The sequence below is a fragment of the Carassius carassius genome, chromosome 13, assembly GCF_963082965.1.
Source record: "Carassius carassius chromosome 13, fCarCar2.1, whole genome shotgun sequence".
Lineage (NCBI taxonomy): Eukaryota > Metazoa > Chordata > Actinopteri > Cypriniformes > Cyprinidae > Carassius > Carassius carassius.
In genome coordinates, this window is record NC_081767.1 from 4,764,078 (window position 1) to 4,784,108 (window position 20,031).

Consider the following 20,031-nt stretch of genomic DNA (forward strand, 5'->3'; position numbering starts at 1 on the left):
AAATATAAAAAGTCAATCATTTACATAAACGTTTTAGAGCATTTATCAAGAAGAATTATTCAAGTTTGTTGGAACATAAATGTAAACTTAAATATACATTTAAATAAAATAAATACAATTTTTAATGAATAAAAATCAATTAAACTGAAAAATATAAAAAATAAAATATATAAAAAATAAATAATAGTAGTGCTGCAAACACACTAGCAACCAGCAACATTTGTGTTTGATATAAATGACACAGAACATCTAAAGTGCATTCTAATTTCAAACTTACATTGCAGTCTGTTCATTATTAAAATAAAGTAGTCAACCAAACATATAAAAGGTTACACTGGTCAGTTTAAATAGACCGTAGTATACCGGTCCACTCTGCTGTTATGCCAAGGACGTTTTTGCTCATGTGAAGAGGATGATATTTTCCGTCTAGTTTACATAAAAAAAAAAATCTAAAAAATATATTATAGATTAACATTCAGATACATTGCGAATATGGAAACATTCGGATATGTGCAGAACAAGACGTGAGCAATAACCTCCAAATACATCCAAACCCGCGCTCGCTCGTCCTCATATGCAAGCACTCATGCACTGTCACGATCTAATGCACTGTAAATGCCAGATTTTTTTTAAACAAATAGGCCTAGCGGAATGCAAAAATACAAAATCGAACATTTTGCAGAACAGGATCAAACAAAAAAGTACTGGTCATAATGTGAAAAAAGCGGTTCACTGACTGCGCAGCACAGCCACAAGCACCACAGTTACGTTTGGGATAATTTTATTTTTAATACTATAGTGTCATTTGAAAACACTGCAATTGCATTTTAAAATACAACAACGAGCACCACAAAACTATTTAAAGAGGTGCATTCAGCGGTCTCCTTGACGGGAAACAGTCAACATAGTAAAATTATCTCAAACGTATGGCGCGCTTTCTTCATTTTATCAAATGATCATAATCACATCTATTCATTTTACAGTCGTGCTACTAGCATTTATTACTAAAACCCCTTTTATTCGGGTGAGAAAGCTTTTTTTCCAAGTGGTTTTTGCACATAATAATAATACCGCTGCAAACGCATTTTGCAGCATTAAGGTTATTAATTGATCGTTAATTTAAACGACGATCGATCATGGAAATTATCGAATATTGACATCCCTAAATGCAAATGAGTTGGATGGAAACCTGGCTGTTGTCTGCATCAAACAATGCTTCCGAAAAAATGTCATTCACCATTCTGGGCAGCTCCAGGACAACTGTCTCTCCGAGCACGGTGCTGTCTGTGAGCGGGGTGGAGTAACGTAGCCCTCAATCACACTGCAGTGTTTGTAAGAGCTGCCAACTTCTCCACCCCATTTACAGAGTGAAATTCTCTGACTACCTTTATCTCCCAGGACTGTTGTTGAATCTTCCAAAAGTTTTGGCTGCACAAATGACACGGGGCTGCCCACCGACGTGCCTGACTTTAAATCGGCGCTACTAAACACGGATATTGGCCGATGGCGATATATAAAAAAAAATGACAAATATCGCCCACGATATATCGGTCGACCTCTAATAAATACACATAAAAACATAAACATTTTATTTAGTGACCGTTATCAGAGACTTACAACCAGCATAACAAATCATGTTTTTGGACCAAATCACCTACCCTACCTTTAATTGTTAGGATGGTAGTTGTTATGTTTAGGTATGGGGTCGGATTTAAGGATGTGGTCATGCAGAATAAGACATTAATTATGCATGTATTATCATTATGCAATGCATTATAAGTACTAATAAATAGCTAATATGATAGTATTATGCATGATAATAAGCACCTAATTCATAGTGAGAATTGGTCCCTATTCTAAAATGTTTACTTTTTATATATATTTATATCTTTTATATCTATAATTTAAGTACTCAACAAAATGCACATTCAATACATTCAAGCTCATTTCTTTTCACAAGGGTTGTTGTTGCTCCTGTTAGACCTGACATACTAACAACCCATTTGAGTTTAATCTTATTAAGCCAACAGGTAAACTAAACACATTTGAGTTTGTTAGGCAAATAATAATAATAATAATCCTGTATTTATTTATTTTTACTGTGTGAATACAGCCTATCGATTCTAGGCTCTAAATATGGCTTGTTTACCTCATTTGAATCTACATTATTTCTGTTCTCCCTTTAATTGTATACCAATTTCCCATTCATTTCCATGACACAAACAATATGGGTCAAGTTAACACAAGTTTAATTCTTAGGGTTTGTTCCAAGATTGAGTTCATTATTGAGTCATATCATGTTAAAATAGAAACCTCAGGTTTTCATTCATTTTTACAAACTACAATAGACAGTTAAATGGTCTTCCTATTTCCAAACACTCCATATTGATTGTTGTCAGGCAGCACACATAATCCACCTCTGACCAAAGTGACCATTACTATGGTCAGAGGTGGATTATGTGTGCTGCCTGACAACAACATGGAGTGTATCCATAGTAATGGTCACTTTTTACTTCCACATTGGGTTCTGGTGAGTGCTGGCAAAGAGAGAAATGTTTGTCCCCATAAACTGTTGAGCTCTTCACCCCTCAATCCCTTTTAAAAATGCTCCCATCCAGCACTCTATGAACCTGAGCCAAGCGCTAATGGATCTGAGACTTCTCCTTAATAAACCTTTCATGACCAATGACCTGACAAAGCTACAAATTAGGTGATTCAGCTTAGATGTAAAACAACTGGTAAAGCATTTAAAAGCCTTCCCCGCCAGAGATTCAAACTGTTCATTAAATTTTGGGCAGAAACAAAGACAAGATGTCTAATTGAAGGCTCAGCCTGCCAACAGACTACCACCCCAACAACAACCACGACAACAAAACATCTAAAAGAAACATAATTTGCTCTCTGAACTTTCCCCACCATTCATCAATACCGAGACAGAGAATTAAATTGAGTTTGTCTGGGACCGGGGTGGCCAGACAGGTGTCTTTTACTAGCTGCTCTCTCTCTGATTGTCAGGTGAAGATCTTAGCCTAAACTGTAGCCAAGGGACTGATGAAGACTGGCACAGTAATAGCTGTCGCTGGGTAGATGCAGGATGCTCATTTGTCTTCAGACAGGTTGGAAGGAGAAGACTGGTGTGCCTCAACAAAACTGTGTGAAGATACAAACTAGGGTCAGTTTACACCAGAAAATTAACCTGTCTTATGTGAATCAGCCAAATAAAGGCTGGGTACTGAAAAAAATTTAATGATTTGATAATGATTCACAAGATTGTTATTCGATTCACTTCCAATATCAACTGGTTTCAATTCAATATTAATTCACGTGGAAATGTCAGGTACAGTATATGCCAATCTCTTTTAAATCTCCCTCAACTAAAGCTGTGAAATTGGCAGAATTTAAAAGATGATACATTGTTTCATATCAAAAGAAACAAAGCACAAATCTTTTTCTTTGATTTATTGAATGGGAGGCATGGTACAAATAATGTTTAGTCAAGTAAAGTCAAGTCAAGTCTGCTTTATTGTCAATTCTTCCTCATGTACAGTACAGTACGTACATACAGAGAATCGTAATTGCGTTACTCTCAGACCCTTGGTGCATGCAGATAACACTAACAGTAGAGCCTAAAAATCTAGATCAAATATAAAATATAAGATACAGCTATACAATAAGGGAATGTAAAAAATACATTTTATTAAAAAAGACATAACATTTCAAATAAAGTTAAATAAAGCAGTTAGAGTGCAAACCAGTGAAGTGAACAAACAATGCAGATAAAAAGATTTTAAGTGCAAAAAAAGCTTATTCAGTCTGATTAAGGTGACAAAGGGCTCAAGAGCAGTTGTTTTTATTTAACTGACTGATGAGGTGGTAGAATGATATCAGTTCCATTGAATGAGGTAGTGAGCAGACCAATGCTGCACAAAGTGAATGGTGCATGTCATCGTATGTTAGTGAAAGGGGAGAGGAACCTGGCGATGAGGAATCTGAATGGGGGGGGGGGGGTCTGGGGGGGTCATAGTTCAGTGGTGCCTGGGGCAGAAGAGGGACAGGGTGGGGCAAGTTTGGGAGCGAGTTCAGCTTCCTGACAGCCTGATGGATGAAGCTGTCCTTCAGTCTGCTGGTCCTGGCCTTGTCGACCCAGCCTAATATAAATAGTGTCCAAAGCGTTTTGTGATCAGATCAGGTTTTTACATTGAAGAATCAGGAAGTGTTTTCAAAGTTTTCATGTGAGATCATTGGTTAAAAAGAGTGGCAAACCCTGAATAACATTCAGCTTCTAAAACTTCTGGAATCCTGAATTTTTTTTATTTAAATACATTTGTCTTATATTATAATTTTTATGTTTTCAATCTAAGAGTGTCCAGATTAAAATAATTATGCAAAACTGGGGCTAAGGTGCCTCTGAATATTGTTGTGGACCAAGCAAGGCCTTGAAATCAAAAAGGTTTAGTTTGAGAACCATTGCTAGCTACACAAGTCTGAAAAAAAAATGGTATGAAGTATGAAATAAATGTGTTTTAATATATTACATTTAACTAGGGACTACACTGAAAAAAAACTATGTAGAAAAATTTTCACTTAGAAACTGTCACACACCTGGACTCATTTTGTGTGTTTTTGCCCCTGTGACCCAGTTTCTGTCTTCCGTGTCTGGTTTGATTAGTTTCCAGGTGTGTCTCTTCATTTCCCCATGTGTTCCATGTCCCTGTTAATTTAGTCATGCCATCCACCTGTGTTTCCCCAATTATCCCTTCTACTTAAGCCTTGTCCTTTCTGTTCTGTTTTGTCGGGTCTACTCGTTACTAGTTGCTTGTCCACTTGTCATTTGTCACTTGCCACTTGTTACCTGTTACTTGCCACTTGCCTCTTGCCACCTGTTATTTGCCACTTACCTTGCCTATGTTTGAGTTAATAAATCCTTGTTTCGTTTATCCCTCGGCTCCGTGTTCCTTCCAGCAGCGTAAGCCGTGACAGAAGACCCGACCTAAAAAGTTATAAACTGCGTGTTTTCCCTCCGTTTTTTTTCCGCTTTTTCACTGTCTTTTTCTTTCCGTAGTGTGTCATGGATCCCCTCTATCGCCCCGAATACCTCCTCCTCCTGCTGGAGCAGGAGGGACTGTCTCTCGAGGACCATACCAGACGGTTTCTCTGGATAGCTAATGCCACCAGCTACCCGGACCACGCGCTCTGCACCTTTTATCACGCCAGCCTGAACTCCAGGTGCAGAGCGTTGTCGCCCGAAGATGGTCCTCGGGAGGATTTCGCCGCCTTTATAGAGTGGAATCTGGTGAGAAATGGGTCACCTCTCACGGTCGGCCCAATGGAGGATCTCGCCAGGTCCACTCTGGACCCAGAGCCCAGCCTACAATCTCCCCACGGTACGAGGCATAAGCCCGAGCCCTCCGATGACGGAGAGCCAGAGAGCAACCCGTCAGACCAGGTGCGAGAGCCGGCGACACTGCCCACCACGAGGGAGCATAATGTGGAGCGCCAAATGGGTCAAAATGAGGGGGTTTCCAATGCACCTATGCCAGATCCTCCTGTAAGCCCAGGACGGGCTCCTGATCCTCTGTTAAGCCCAGGAGGGGCTCCTGTTCCCCCGTTAAGCCCAGGACGGGCTCCTGTTCCCCCGTTAAGCCCAGGACGGGCTCCTGTTCCCCCGTTAAGCCCAGGACGGGCTCCTGATCCTCTGTTAAGCCCAGGACGGGCTCCTGTTCCCCCGTTAAGCCCAGGACGGGCTCCTGATCCTCTGTTAAGCCCAGGACGGGCTCCTGATCTTCCGTTAAGCCCAGGACGGGCTCCTGATCTTCCGTTAAGCCCAGGAAGGGCTCCTGATCTTCCGTTAAGCCCAGGACGGGCTCCTGATCCTCCTTTAAGCCCAGGACGGGCTCCTGATCCCCCGTTAGGCCGAGGACGGGCTCCTGAACCCCCGTTAAGCCCAGGACGGGCTCCTGAACCCCCGTTAAGCCCAGGACGGGCTCCTGATCCTCCGTTAAGCCCAGGACGGGCTCCTGATCCTCCGTTAAGCCCAGGAAGGGCTCCAGCCCCAGAGCTTACTCCAATGCCTGCGCCTCCAAAATTCCCACCCTCCCACCCACTCCTGCCTCCTCCTCCGCTGTCATCTGGCTGCCCCTCTGCTCGCCCTCAGCCTACCATCATTGTGGTGCGAGCTCAGCGGGACCGCCATCCTCCAGCGACGCCTTGGTCGGCGTCTCCCTCACCTCCGCCTCCAGCCTCTGAGGCCTGGACTCCGCCTCGGCCCGTTGACCCATCGGCTCCACCATGGCTCCTAGCTCCTTCCTCTCCGCCGTGGCCCGGCAGTCCGCAGGCTCTGCCTGGCTCCCTTGTCCCTCCGGCTCCGCCTTGGTCTGGCGTCGTCCATCCTATGCCTCGGGACTCCACTCCTCCGGCTTCGCCTCATCCCTCCGTCCCTCCGGCTCCGTCAGGCTCCTTCATCCCCTCGGCTACACCTCAGTCCTCGGTCACTCTGGCCTCACCGCGGCCTTCCGGATCCACATCGCCGCGTCAGTCACCAGAGCCATCAGTTCCGCCTAGGACCTCCGGCTCCTCCCCGTCACCCTGGCTCTTCGGCTCTCCGTCTCCGCCTCGGGCTCCTCCTCCACTTGCTCCGTTGCGGTGGGTCGAGTCCCTGGAGTCGGTGACCATTCCTCCTCCATGGCTCCTTCCATCGTCGGCCCCACCTTGGGCCGTTATGGCTGTGGCCTGGGTCCTGCTGGGTACCTCCTGCTTCAGATCCTTCCTGTCTCCTCCCTGGCTCCTCCCTCCGTCATCTCCTCCCTGGCTCCTCCCTCCGTCATCTCCTCCCTGGCTCCTTCCTCTGTGGTCCCTGTCTGCTGGCCTCCCTTTGTTGTTTCTACGGTGCGAGGACGCACCTACCGGGAGGGGGGAGTACTGTCTGACACCTGGACTCATTTTGTGTGTTTTTGCCCCTGTGACCCAGTTTCTGTCTTCCGTGTCTGGTTTGATTAGTTTCCAGGTGTGTCTCTTCATTTCCCCATGTGTTCCATGTCCCTGTTAATTTAGTCATGCCATCCACCTGTGTTTCCCCAATTATCCCTTCTACTTAAGCCTTGTCCTTTCTGTTCTGTTTTGTCGGGTCTACTCGTTACTAGTTGCTTGTCCACTTGTCATTTGTCACTTGCCACTTGTTACCTGTTACTTGCCACTTGCCACCTGTTATTTGCCACTTACCTTGCCTATGTTTGAGTTAATAAATCCTTGTTTCGTTTATCCCTCGGCTCCGTGTTCCTTCCAGCAGCTTAAGCCGTGACAGAAACTACTTACAAATTTCATAAATAATTATAAGAAAAAAAAAACAAATGAGTCCCAATTTTTTTTATTCATATTCATAAAGTTTTGTTCCATAAACCTCAACAGGCGTATACCTTATATGATAATATATAACAATATAATGCCTGTTGAAGGTTGTGGGACCTTAATGTTGTGAATATTGTTTATTTATTTATTTATGCTTTTGCAAGTACTGATAGTGTGCGAGAATCATTCAGTTTTGTAATGAGTTTCGGCTTATTTTTGGCTGATTGTCCAGCACAGCTTTCAATTGCCTGTAGGTGTGCAAGAGTAATTATTTATTGATAAATAATTATTGAGAAATATCAAGTAACACTTTTAATTAAATGTGACATTTTGAAGTAGAAAGACTGAAAGTGTTTTTAAAAATATACTCCAATAATCTTTGTTTTATTTACGATAAAAAAAAAGATACTTTTACATGGACAAGAACTAAAGCACATTATATTTTCAAAAATTTATGTGTAAGTTTATGACATATTTTCATTTTAAAACAAAGGAACATGTTTGGGGTCAATAAGATTTTTTATGTTTTTGAATGAAGTCTCGTGTTCACCAAAGCTGCATTTATTTGATCCCCCCCCCAAAAAAAACAAAAAAAAACATTAACTACTTATGTGATAATTACAGTTTAAAAGAATGGTTTTCTATTTTAATATATTTTAAAATGTAATTTATTTCTGTGATGCAAAGCTGAATTTTCAGCACCATTACTCCAGTCTTCAGTCTCACATGAGCCTTCAGAAATCATATATATATATACAGTATAAGGATTCTTTGATGAATAAATGTTTATAAGAACATAATTTATTTGGAATAGAAATGTTTTAATGCGTCCCTGTTTAATACAAGTAGTATTAATTTCTTTTGAATTTTAGTGTTTATACATTGTTTAATTTGCATGTTTAAAAATTTTGGTAGTGTTGGGTCATATAATGCTGAATAAAAAAATCTGTCTACTGAGGCAAAACAAAGCTACTGTATAGTTTATCGTAAAAGTAAAAACAGAAATGAGAGGGAAAATGGCATAAAAGACAGGAATATGTGAGTCCAAGCTACTCTGTATTTTTGAGGACCCTAGAAAAACAGGCCCAATGAATCGAAGCAATCAGAGAGACCCGTGAAATCCAGTCATTTATGCCGAAGCTTTCCTAAAGACTTGAGGATTTCAAAACAGATCCAACTCAATGCCCTTAGAGCAGGAAACAATCAAAATCAGCCTAACCTCTGAATGGGATCCAATCCAAGAGCCCCGAAGAAGGAACAATGACAAATTGAACTCTATCTAGATTAATATCAGAGACCCAATCACCCAGAATGCCACTGCGAGAGAGTGGCATCAGGTGGAATGTTTTAACCAGGGTCAGGCTCAGAACAAGAAACAGGCATCAACTCTGTCACACATCAAAACAGTCAACACAAAAGCCCATTTCTGGCAGTTCTGCAAAATGAGAGTATATCAGACCTGAAAGAGAAAAGAAGATTTAGCCTGAAAGATGTGGATGTGTTGAACTGTGTGAATGATTAGGATAGAAGGAAGATGGATTGCAGACAGGAAGAGGAAATCAGAACTCAGGCAATGTCCTTTCTACAGTCCAAACTGCTAACTTTACAAAACTAACTTTTTAATATCAAACGAGCTAAAAAAAAAAAAATCTGTCAAAAAACGAATCATAAACTAATCTACAGCATCTTAACACAAATTGAAGTCATGAGAGTAATGTTTGTGCCTTCAGCAGTGAGCGTGAAGATCCACCTCTGTAACCCCATCCCTAAACCTAAGTTAGTATAGCCTAAATAGATCGTACAAAAACATACAAATGGGATTGTAAAAATTCATACAAATTTGTCACCATTTTATATTATATATATCCTATCATGACATTTCTCTTAAATTTCTGTCATGAGATTCTTTTCAATTTAAAGTTACTACAATCTCAATATTTTACAATGTTGTTCTTATAAAGGCCTATTATGAAATTATTCATGAAACATTAGGATGCAGATAGATAATATTTTTGTATATAATATATTATTGTCTGACAATAAAATCCCTTCATTCCAAATGGAATTGAAAAATAATGATTCCAGATCTCATTGATTTTCTCCATAGGTTTTTAATGATTACATATAAGCCTTGAAAGATTTGGTAAAAAAAAAACAACATTACATATGAATCTGCAGAGAAATATCCACCAGTCTGAGAATCGAAACAAGCAAACTGCTCCAAAAGAATTTATTACAACCCATTCACTCCCATGAAATCAATTTGTTTGTTTTTTTTATTAAAGTTTTTAATGTTGTGATTCACCTCAAAGCTGGTTGCATTGATTCATGGCCTATAACTCTGAATAAATACTTTTTTTTAAATAAAGTAGTTTTTTAACTTTACTCGTTTTACATAAATATCCAGTAACCTAGTTTTCTTTTTATTTCATTTGTAACAACTTTAGCAACGTTTTTACACCTTTTTAAACTGCAATGCTACAAGCTTTTCTTTTTCAAGTGTTGCTTAACGAAACGTATCTGATAGTTGTTTTGACTTGTTTAGTTGTTTTGGATAAATAACCAGCAACCTAGTTTTCTTTTTATTTCATTTGTAACGTTTTTACACTTTTCCAAGTAGGACAAAAAATGATCATTACATTATTTCCATTTCGTATGTTTATAACCTTTTTCTTGAAAAACACTGTGTACTTAAAACCTTAATAAAAACTTCCCTTATACCATTTTCACGATTTCACATTTTAATGTTTAAAAAAGCACAGTTTCCCAACACACACACACAAAAAACCTTTTCCCCTCCCTCACCGAAATTCCTTCTTAGGTTCATAAGTTCATATTTAGGTCACTGGGGTGTACAGGGAGGGGAGGGGGGGAGTGTACAAACAGGTGTCCAGAACAGATGGCTTTTATGACCCTCATCAATCAAATTTTTTGAGACAAGCCGCACATTACCCTCTTTAATAAAACAAGATGTTGGTTCTTGGTTCCCACCCACACAAATAACTAGAGAATTTTAACTCTACTCTGAAGTTGTTAAACCACAACAGAGTGCAACCATGATCTTCCACTTTTTCAGTAGCTTTGATTTTGACAGTATTCACTATTTTCAACCTTTTCAGCGGCCTTGGTATTAGTTTTATAAAAATGTGTACTGACGTAACTGCGAAAATGCCTTAAGGTCCCTATGAATCGGTTCATTGAACCAAACTGTCCAAATGAATCATTTTTCAGAAGTGAATCGAACTTTGCATCACTAAAACAGATCACAAAAAAGAGGGTTTTTAACATCACAACATGGAAGGAGCTTATACTTCACAAACAGCGTAGAAATGTGCGTCTTTTTATTTAGGTTATCTGCGCATGCGTTTAATCAGATGTCCAATGATTTAGAGCGTTGCCACATACAATATGAGTACGTATCCACGACGGCCATGTTTGAAGCCTGAGGTGTGTGATGGGTATTGTAGTTCCCTGACCTGAAGATCTACATAGCTTGAATGAGGTATTAGTTAAACATATTAAATTTAACCCCTTTGTAAAACAAAAACATATAATACATATAACAACAATAAAATAACTGTTAACACATATTTAGACTAAACGACTATATTCAACAGTAATAATACGATATACATGTACTAAAACAGGCTAAAATAGGGTTGGCTATGCTGTAATGGAGCAACCGCTGTTATGTTATCTTGTGAACCGTTAGGATTCGTGTGTCCTGAAACCAAATAATTGTCTTTATCTTTAGAAAAATACACATTTACGCATTTTTAAAGTTAAAGAGGTTAATGAACTCTTTCACCATCTATTATTGTTAGAATGCATAATCAGTGTTAGGGGTCAACTAGTTACATATAGCTAAATTATATCATTTGATTACAAAAATAAATGTAATCAGTTACAGTCACTGAGAAAAAATAATTAAATTGCGGTTAATTATGATGTTACATCTGAATATTTTTTCACACATGTACAGATTTAATTGATATATTTCATAAACCACCTTAACTACTCTAAAATATAAGTCAGATGTTTCAGGAGTTAAAGACGTATGCTTATTTCCTATTTGGCCGATGTATATTTATTTGTTAAATTGAACCGTTTTACCAAACCCGTTGTTAGATGCCGTGGCATTTCCCTTCATAGGTGTGCAAAAACTTGATTTCAAAACAGTATCATAGCTGTTAAACTTACTTGTTGTGTTTTTAAATATGTATTTAATCTCCTATCAAATCTGATTTTGTGGTGGTTGTGCTTTAAAATTAAATTATCACAATCCTAATTTAAGTGATGAAGGAATTTGAAATGTCTGACGGTCATTAGTTGTTGAGCACTCTAATGTTAACCCCGTCCTGTTTACATGTTTCAAAAGATTAACGGTTGAAAACATTACAAGTCTTAAAACATGTAATCAAATGTTATCAGTTACATTACTTTTTTAAAGAAATTGATATAGTTGCACAACCTTTTATATTTTAAATAGGGTAATTTGTGATCTATAACCTATTACAAAGTTCATAGTAACCTCCCCAAAACTGTGTGTGTGTGTGTGTGTGTGTGTGTGTGTGTGTGTGTGTGTGTGTGTGTGTGTGTGTGTGTGTGTGTGTGTGTGTGTGTGTGTGTGTGTGTGAAAACCGTATGGTTTGAAAGAAAAATGTTTTAGCTTATATATGTGATTTTACTACAAACTATAAGTATTCTAACTAAGAAACATAATATGTTTTTATACATTTTTTATTTTCCAACCAAACCGGTTGTTCGCAGTTAAAAAAGTCATAAGAATGTTTATTGTGTTTTGAAAAGAAAGTAAGTTATGATATATAAATAATAATTTTTTATTGTTTAACATCAACCACAATGCGTTTATGAGGTTATGTATTTCTTTTGCTTCATGTATGCAACGGTTACCGTACACACATTCAAGAGAAATGCATAAACTCAATTGTTTTAAACAATCTAAACCAGTGGTTGTCAACCTGTGGTCCGCGGCCCCCTAGTGGGTCGCGGTGGTATTGCAGGTGGGCCGCCAATTATTTTCTGTTCATTTCCAGTCCATTCTAGGGCTGTGCGATTAAAAGAAATCGTCATAAAATCACAATTTGAGCGCGATTTCTAAATCCGAATGAGAATGCATTGCGCCTAGCGTGAGAACAGAACAGACTGGGCATATGCCTAACTCCAGGTTCACACACTGTCTGTGATGCGCCTTTTTTCTGAGCCCATGTTAACGGACCAGAGCGTTCACACTGCACGCGGTAAAAGGCTAGAAATAAAAACGTGCAAAAATAATTAATATCTAACACATGAGCATAGAGAGAATTGTGAGTGCACAGGACGCAGTTTAAGTGAGAGGAGACACGTTTTAAGTGCGCACACTCTCTCCGCGCAGAGCAAGTACGCCTGGTTTTGTGACAGCGCAAAGGAAATCTGCAAGCGAACAGAGAGATTCACACTCGTGCATTATTTTAATGTGCTTTCGCGTTATATTTATGCGCTCTCGCTGCTGACCGCATACACATATTATATACACACTGCAAACACCTGAGGCACCGCTACAATTAATGAGCTCTATGAACAATGCATGTCCCTGTACACGGGATTTTTTTTTTTTTTGGCATAAGTCTATACATTTTGTTACATCTTTACTATAGTGATAGTTTTGACTTATGTCTGTTCTAGAGACGTTACAACTTTTTGATAAAGCTCTAATTGGTTTTCTTTTGGAAATATGTTTCAAATTAATCCTGAATGCATTTATGATTGTAAAAGCATATCGGTGTTTGTCACAATCGCAAAATTGATCAAAGAAATCGCGATAGTTTTTTTTTTTGTCCATATCGCACAGCCCTAGTTCATTCAATAAAGACAGTTAACAATCTAGCTTCTGAGTACTAAGTTATTAACCCAACAATAGCGGGGTCAGTTAATTTTTTTGAAGTGGGCCGAGCAAACATATGTGTGTGGGCCGCGAGATGAAAAAGGTTGGGAACCACTGATCTAAACCATTTAGTCTGTCATTAAAAAACTCTTAAATTTTTTTCTTCACGCATCTATTTTCATCTCTCTATGGACTCTTGCTAAAAACATTTGAGTGCTGACATGAATCCTACATGAAAGCTAAAAAATAATACTTTTTTTAAACTATTTTAAACATCATGGTTAACAACACCATTTGGAAAGTGAGAAAGGACGTCTAATCTATTGTATAAAGTTCTGTGAGACGTTTGTAGCAACAAACACTTTTGGTTCTCTTACGAGAGTTCTCTCGTACTGCGTCTTAGCTAAGACGCTACATGAAAAGTCTCTTTTCACGAAACACTGAAGCAAAAAATTATCCTTAATTTTGAATTTTTGTAAAGCGCATTTGCAGCAGCACACAGCCATAGGCGAGAAGGCTCGCTCGCTCATTGGCTGTTCTGCGGCAACTGCACAGCCTATCGAGCGCAGGCTGATGCAACATCAGACCAATAATGCCTTCATGCCACTTCCCGCCGAAACGGGTGTGGCCCAACCCTATAAAATGAGCTCGAAAAGGCTGACTCACCTGATTTTTCATCTCTTCATCGAAGCTCACGCATAGCTGGATCACGAAGGAAGCAAGCGCCGTCTGATAGGCATCTCAGCGGGACGAGCTATTCCTGAAGCCGCTGGCCAACGCCGCCTTCCACTGCCGTTCCTGCTGCGCGTTTCTGGCGCACATATCCTTTCAATTCTGTTATATCCAACTGTTCTTTATGCGTGTGTGTGTGTTCGCCCTGCGACACACACTCGTAAAAGAGCTTGCGTCTTTTTTAAGATGCCTTCCTGTGGCTCGTCAGAGCCCCACTCAGCGAGGGAGACCGGTACGTCATCTGTGTCTCCTGCCTGGGTGAAGATCATGCAGCGCTCGCGCTCGCTGACGGCGGATGCCCTCACTGCGAGCTGTTGCCAATGGTGACTCTGAGGACTCGCTTGGCCTTTTTCTCTGAGCCTGCATTCTCCGCTGCGCTGAGGCGCCGTAAAAGCGCCGCTTCCAGCGGATTCCGGAACCGTCTTCAGCTCAACCGAGCTCGCCGGTTCGCCCTGCTTCACCGGCCTCCCCTACATCGCTTCCCGATGGGCAGCGCCCGCTGTTTGCCGCCGCGTCATCCGAGGAAGTCGATCTCAGGGCCGCGTCGGGGGAAGAGGACATATGCTCTCTGCTAGCTTCGGGCAGTGAGGGCTGGGCGAGCTCCGGGGATCTCGCGCCTTCTGCTCAGAAGCCCAGCAAACGAGCTGACATCGAGAAGGAGCCGAGGCGAGTGCTCACGCTGGCCGCGATGAGTCTCGACCTCGAGTGGTATCCACCAGCGCCCCCCTCTCATTCCCGGCTGGATGGTAGTTTCCTTTTGGATGTGCGTACTTCTCAAAGCCCGCCTCATTTCTTCCTGAGCTTCACGAAGAGGAGGCAAAGGCTTGGAACGCTCCATATTCAGCGCGAACTCGTTCGCCTGTCTCACTAGCATTCTCCACACTGGATGATGCTAAAAACAGGAACTACCAGTCACTTCCGCCGGTGGAACAGGCGATAGCGACGCACCTTTGTCCGCCCTCTGCTGGACGGCGGACGAAAGCGGTGTTGCCATCTAAAGCCTGCCGCATGACGTCACCTCTGCTCGCGCGAATCTTTTCTGCTGCTGAGCAGGCTGCGTCTGCACTACACACGATGGCTGCAGATATTCCAGGGTGATCTCCTCTGTAAACGGGACGAGATGGAACCTGAGGCTATCTGTCTCACGGATTTTAGGAGTGCTTCGCTACTAAATCCGCTGCACAAGCCATGGGACGAGTTATGGCTTCCGCTACGGTGGCTGAGAGGCATCTAGGGCTGACGCTCTCAGACATGGCAAGCGCTCCGGTTCTGCAGCGAGTCGTGCTAGACCAGCCTCGCAAAGCTCTCAGCCACACCCCCCGCCTCCTGCTGCTTCATCGAAGCGCCGGTGTACGAGTTCCGCTGTGGCCGAGCTCTCACCCAAGCGTGCCGCTGTTTCAGTTCCAGGAATTGTGACTGTCTCAGCATTTTCTGCAACGAGCAAGCCTGCACAGTTGCCAGCTTGCCTGCACACAAAAGCCGTTATCACAACAGCTTCAGCAACGCAGCTCGAGACCCCGTTCTCGCTCTTCCGGCCGTCGCCCCGCGCTGCGGGGACCACGGCAGAGGATTACAGTGAGGCCGGAAGCCCCGAAGCCATCCTAGGAAAGCGCCGGTGTACGAGTCGCCGCGGCCGAACTCTCACCTAAGCGCGCCGCTGTTTCAGTTCCAGGGATTGTGACTGTTTCAGCGTCTTTTGCGATGCGCAAGCCTGTACACAAAAACCGTTATCACTGCTACCAAGATATTTCCCGAAAAACGTGTAATTTCTGGTGTCCCGGCCACGGCCGATGGTGCTATAAATGTAGTGACGATGCCCACTGCTCAGTGCCCATCTCCACATATAAGCACAGCCCTTCACACAGGGCTCGCGCCCATAAAAGCGACTCAAGTCGATCGCGTGCACTGCATAGTAAACGTGCCCACTCCTCAGTGCCCACAAACACTATGTCACACGTGTCATGTGGTTTCTGTAAAAATGAAACCCGTGCACGTTCATTCTGCCCAGGCAGACAGCGAGTCTAAAGCAGTAAATGTGCACGCTTACAGTCCACAATTACTCACAGACAGCACGAGTCCCACGGGACCCGCTCAGCCCTCCCTCACTCGGTTAAGCACTGTGGGGGGTAGAGGACGAGCGATCTGCCCGCTGTGATCAGCGTGCTCCCCGCCTCAAATGTCACAGGCTTAACGCCCATGTTAGAGCACATCGAAGCACTGCCGTTGCCCAGCCAACAGAGCACGCTTCGCATCCAACCCCTAGCCATTCATGCAGACGCATGGTCAGTGCTTCAGGGGTTTCGGAGTGGGTGCTAGACATTATAAAGGGAGGCTACTCGCTACAGTTTTTTCGACGCCCTCCGCGCTTTTTTCAGAAGTAGCACACCTACTTCGAGCCGAAATATCAAAACTGTTGAGCAGAGGGGCTGTGGAGCCTGTTTCTCAAGCACAAAGCGAGGGGGGGCTGTACAGCAGATACTTTCTAGTGCCCAAGAAAGACAGGGGTCTCAGACCCATACTGGATCTAAGACAGCTGAGCAAAGCATTGGCGAAACGCGGTTTCAAAATGCTTACAACCAGGAAACTCCTCGCGCATATTCGCAGAGGACACTGGTTCATGTCAATATATATGAAGGACGCATATTTTCAAATACAGATAGCGTCACGTCACAGGCGATACTTGAGATTCGCCTTCGAGGGCCAGGCATACCAGTTTACAGTCCTGCCGTTCGGCTCGTCCGTGGCTCCTCGTACGTTTACGAGGTGCGTGGACGCAGCGCTCGCTCCTCTCAGACTCAGAGGCATGCGAGTGCTGAACTATTTGGACGACTGGCTGATCCTGGCTCAATCACGAGCGGAGCTTGTGGAACACGGGGCCATTTTACTCGATCACCTCGAGAAACTCGGTCTCAGTGTTAACTGGACGAAGAGTTCACTGAACCCCAATCAGACGTGACTGTTGCCCGCTTTATGTTTTTCCCCCCGTCTCCCTCCTTCCGCAGGTGATAGAACGGGTGAGGGAAACGGGATGTTCAATACTGCTTGTAGCACCATTTTGGAAGAACCAACCATGGTTCCCAGATTTGATGCAGTTAGCAGACAATGCCCCGTGGCAAGTGCCGTTGAGGAGGGATCTCCTCTCGCAGGCCGGGGGCTCGATTTGGCACCCTCAACCGGAGTTGTGGTCCCTCCATGTGTGGGCACTCAACGGTTACCCGCTGATCTCTCAGTGGGAGTGCTAAATACCATCACTCAGGCTAGAGCTCCGTCGACACGACGGCTGTATGCCTCGAAGTGGTCGGTGTTCTCCAGCTGGTGCACAGCTCGGGGATGTTCACCCCTTAGTTGTGAGGTGACGGAGGTTCTCTCCTTCCAACAGGAGCTGTTGGATAAGGGCAGAGCCCCATCCACGCTCAAAGTTTATGTGGCGGCCATCGCAGCATTTTCTGAAACAGCGCTCGGTCAGTCAATAGGAAGGAACGATTTGGTCGTCCGCTTCCTTAGAGGAGCTAGGAGGCTGAATCCTCCCAGACCTCCGTCAGTCCCTATGTGGGACCTCGCGGCGGTTTTGGAGGCCATGAAGGGTCCCCCTTTTGAGCTTATCCAATCGATTAGCCTCCAGCATCTGTCGTTCAAGACAGTATTCTTGTTGGCTCTCGCTTCAGTGAAGCGTGTGGGTGACCTGCACGCGCTCTCGGTGAGCCAGTCGTGCTTGGAGTTTGGGCCTAATGACTCGAGGGTCATACTCAAACCTAGGCACGGTTATGTGCCGAAGTCCCTCAACACGCCGTTTTGGGCTCAGGTTATGGCCCTGTCTGCCCTGTCGGTGTCAGGAGAGGATGGAGACTCGAGTCTTCTTTGCCCTGTGAGGGCTTTAAGAGCTTGTGTGTCTCGCTCCGCTGTCTTTAGACAGACTGAGTAGCTGTTTGTCTCGTTCAGTGGACGTTCCAAGGGAATGGCTTTTCGAGGCAGACTCTATCCAGATGGATAGTTGACGCCATAGCGTTAGCTTACACTTCCAGGGGCCTTCAGTGCCCACTGGGTGTTAGAGAACACTACGCAAGGGGCGTCGCCTCGTCGTGGGCGTGGTCTACGGGGATCTCCTTGCAGGATATATGTATGGCGGCAGGTTGGGCCTCGCCGTCTACATTTATCAGGTTCTATAGCCTGGAGGTTCCCGCCTTGCAAGCAAGGCTGCTGTCGGTATAGTCAATCAGGGCCCTGATGGGAACTCCGAGTTCGTGAGCGTTATGCGCTGCCGACTGTTATATGGGCAGTATTGCGTAAGACCCGCATTGCCACATTGGTCAGGCTTTGCCTCGACTGTGTGATGTCATATTGCCGCATCTACGGGTGCTGCTAGATATGGGACGGAGGGCCCCCCCCCTCCTGTCCTGGACTCTCTGTGAGTCCCTCGGGTGACTGTGCACTGTAAATCCTGGGCGTTGCTTTCAGGTTTATTGGTGTGTGATCCCTGCACGCACGGCGCTTTACATGGGGTTCCCGTAGCGTCTTAGCTAAGACGCAGTACGAAAGAACTCTCGTATGAGAACGTACTCGGTTACTAACGTAACCTCAGTTCTCTCTAGAAGAGGGAACGAGTACTGCGTTCTCTGCCGTGCGTACGATTCACTCTGGTTCGCTTCGGCGATGAAATAAAACAGGTGAGTCAGCCTTTTCGAGCTCCTTTTATAGGTTTGGGCCACACCCATTTCGGCGGGAAGTGGCATGAAGGGCGCGAAGCGCCCTTATTGGTCTGATGTTGCATCAGCCTGCGCTCGATAGGCTGTGCAGTTGCCGCAGAACAGCCAATGAGCGAGCGAGCGAGCCGTCTCGCCTATGGCTGTGTGCTGCTGTAAATGCGCTTTACAAAAATTCAAAATTAAGGATAATTTTTTGCTTCAGTATTTCTTGAAAAGAGACTTTTCCCGTAGCGTCTTAGCTAAGACGCAGTACTCGTTCCCTCTTCTAGAGAGAACCGAGGTTACGTTAGTAACCGAGTACGTTTCAAAGAAAACTCATTTTCAATCTAATATAGGTATTTTCGTGTTTGTGACCTATTTTGTTTGTTTGTGTATTTATGTACTTGTTTGAGTGTATATTTGTATCTATTTTGTTTGCATGTTCATGTTTTCTGTATGTTTACGTCTGTGTGTGTGTGTTTGTGTGTGTGTGTGTGTGTGTGTGTGTGTGCGTGTGTGTGCGTGTGTTTACTTTTGTTTGTGATTATGCTTGTGTTTGTGTACTTGTTTGCATTCTCAGTACGTTTATGTTGAGGTTGAAAGATCTAGGGGTTAATAAAAATTATAAATGTAACTAAAATAAACTAAATTAACTCGAATTAAACTACATTTTCCTATATGGTCTGACTTGTTAAAAGATTTCACATCCTTTTGACCAGTGAATGAACTTTCAGCTAACCTCGCGATCACAGGCCTAAGCAATAAAGTTGAAATTGTCACCCTTTGATCACTGAATACACAAAAAAAAAAAATTTTTTTTTACTTTAGCTGACCTGCAGCACACCATTTACAACACCAGAACCCCGGAAAACTAATTCGATTACAGTTGAGTTGCAAACCCCGAAAACCTTTAGATGTTTTACAATCTTCGCTGACATGGTCATAACAGTAAACACAAAGACATCAGATGCCAGACACCAGACGCATTTCTACGCACTACTTGAGATGAAATATTTAGCCTTTCCTGTAATGTTGTAAAAGTTTCTTTGGCAAGAAAAGCCCATCTTGACTTACCACATTCATTCCTGTTTAATATTTGTATGTCTAAACGCATGTTTTAATTGACATATCAACGATATAGCAATGATAGAAGTTAATATTGTCAACATAAAAGATGTATTCAAGGATTTAGACTACTAAAGTATGTGTGACTTAATAAAATTAAATAAAACAACACTTTTTTCCAACAAGGAATTTTTGTTGAGATGAAAAAATTAAATCGTATAGGTTAACCTAATTTTAAAGTAAAAACATCGGTTGCTTTGAACATTAATACAGAAAGACATACATTACTGGTAGATTTACAAATACGATCTGAGATTACACTAA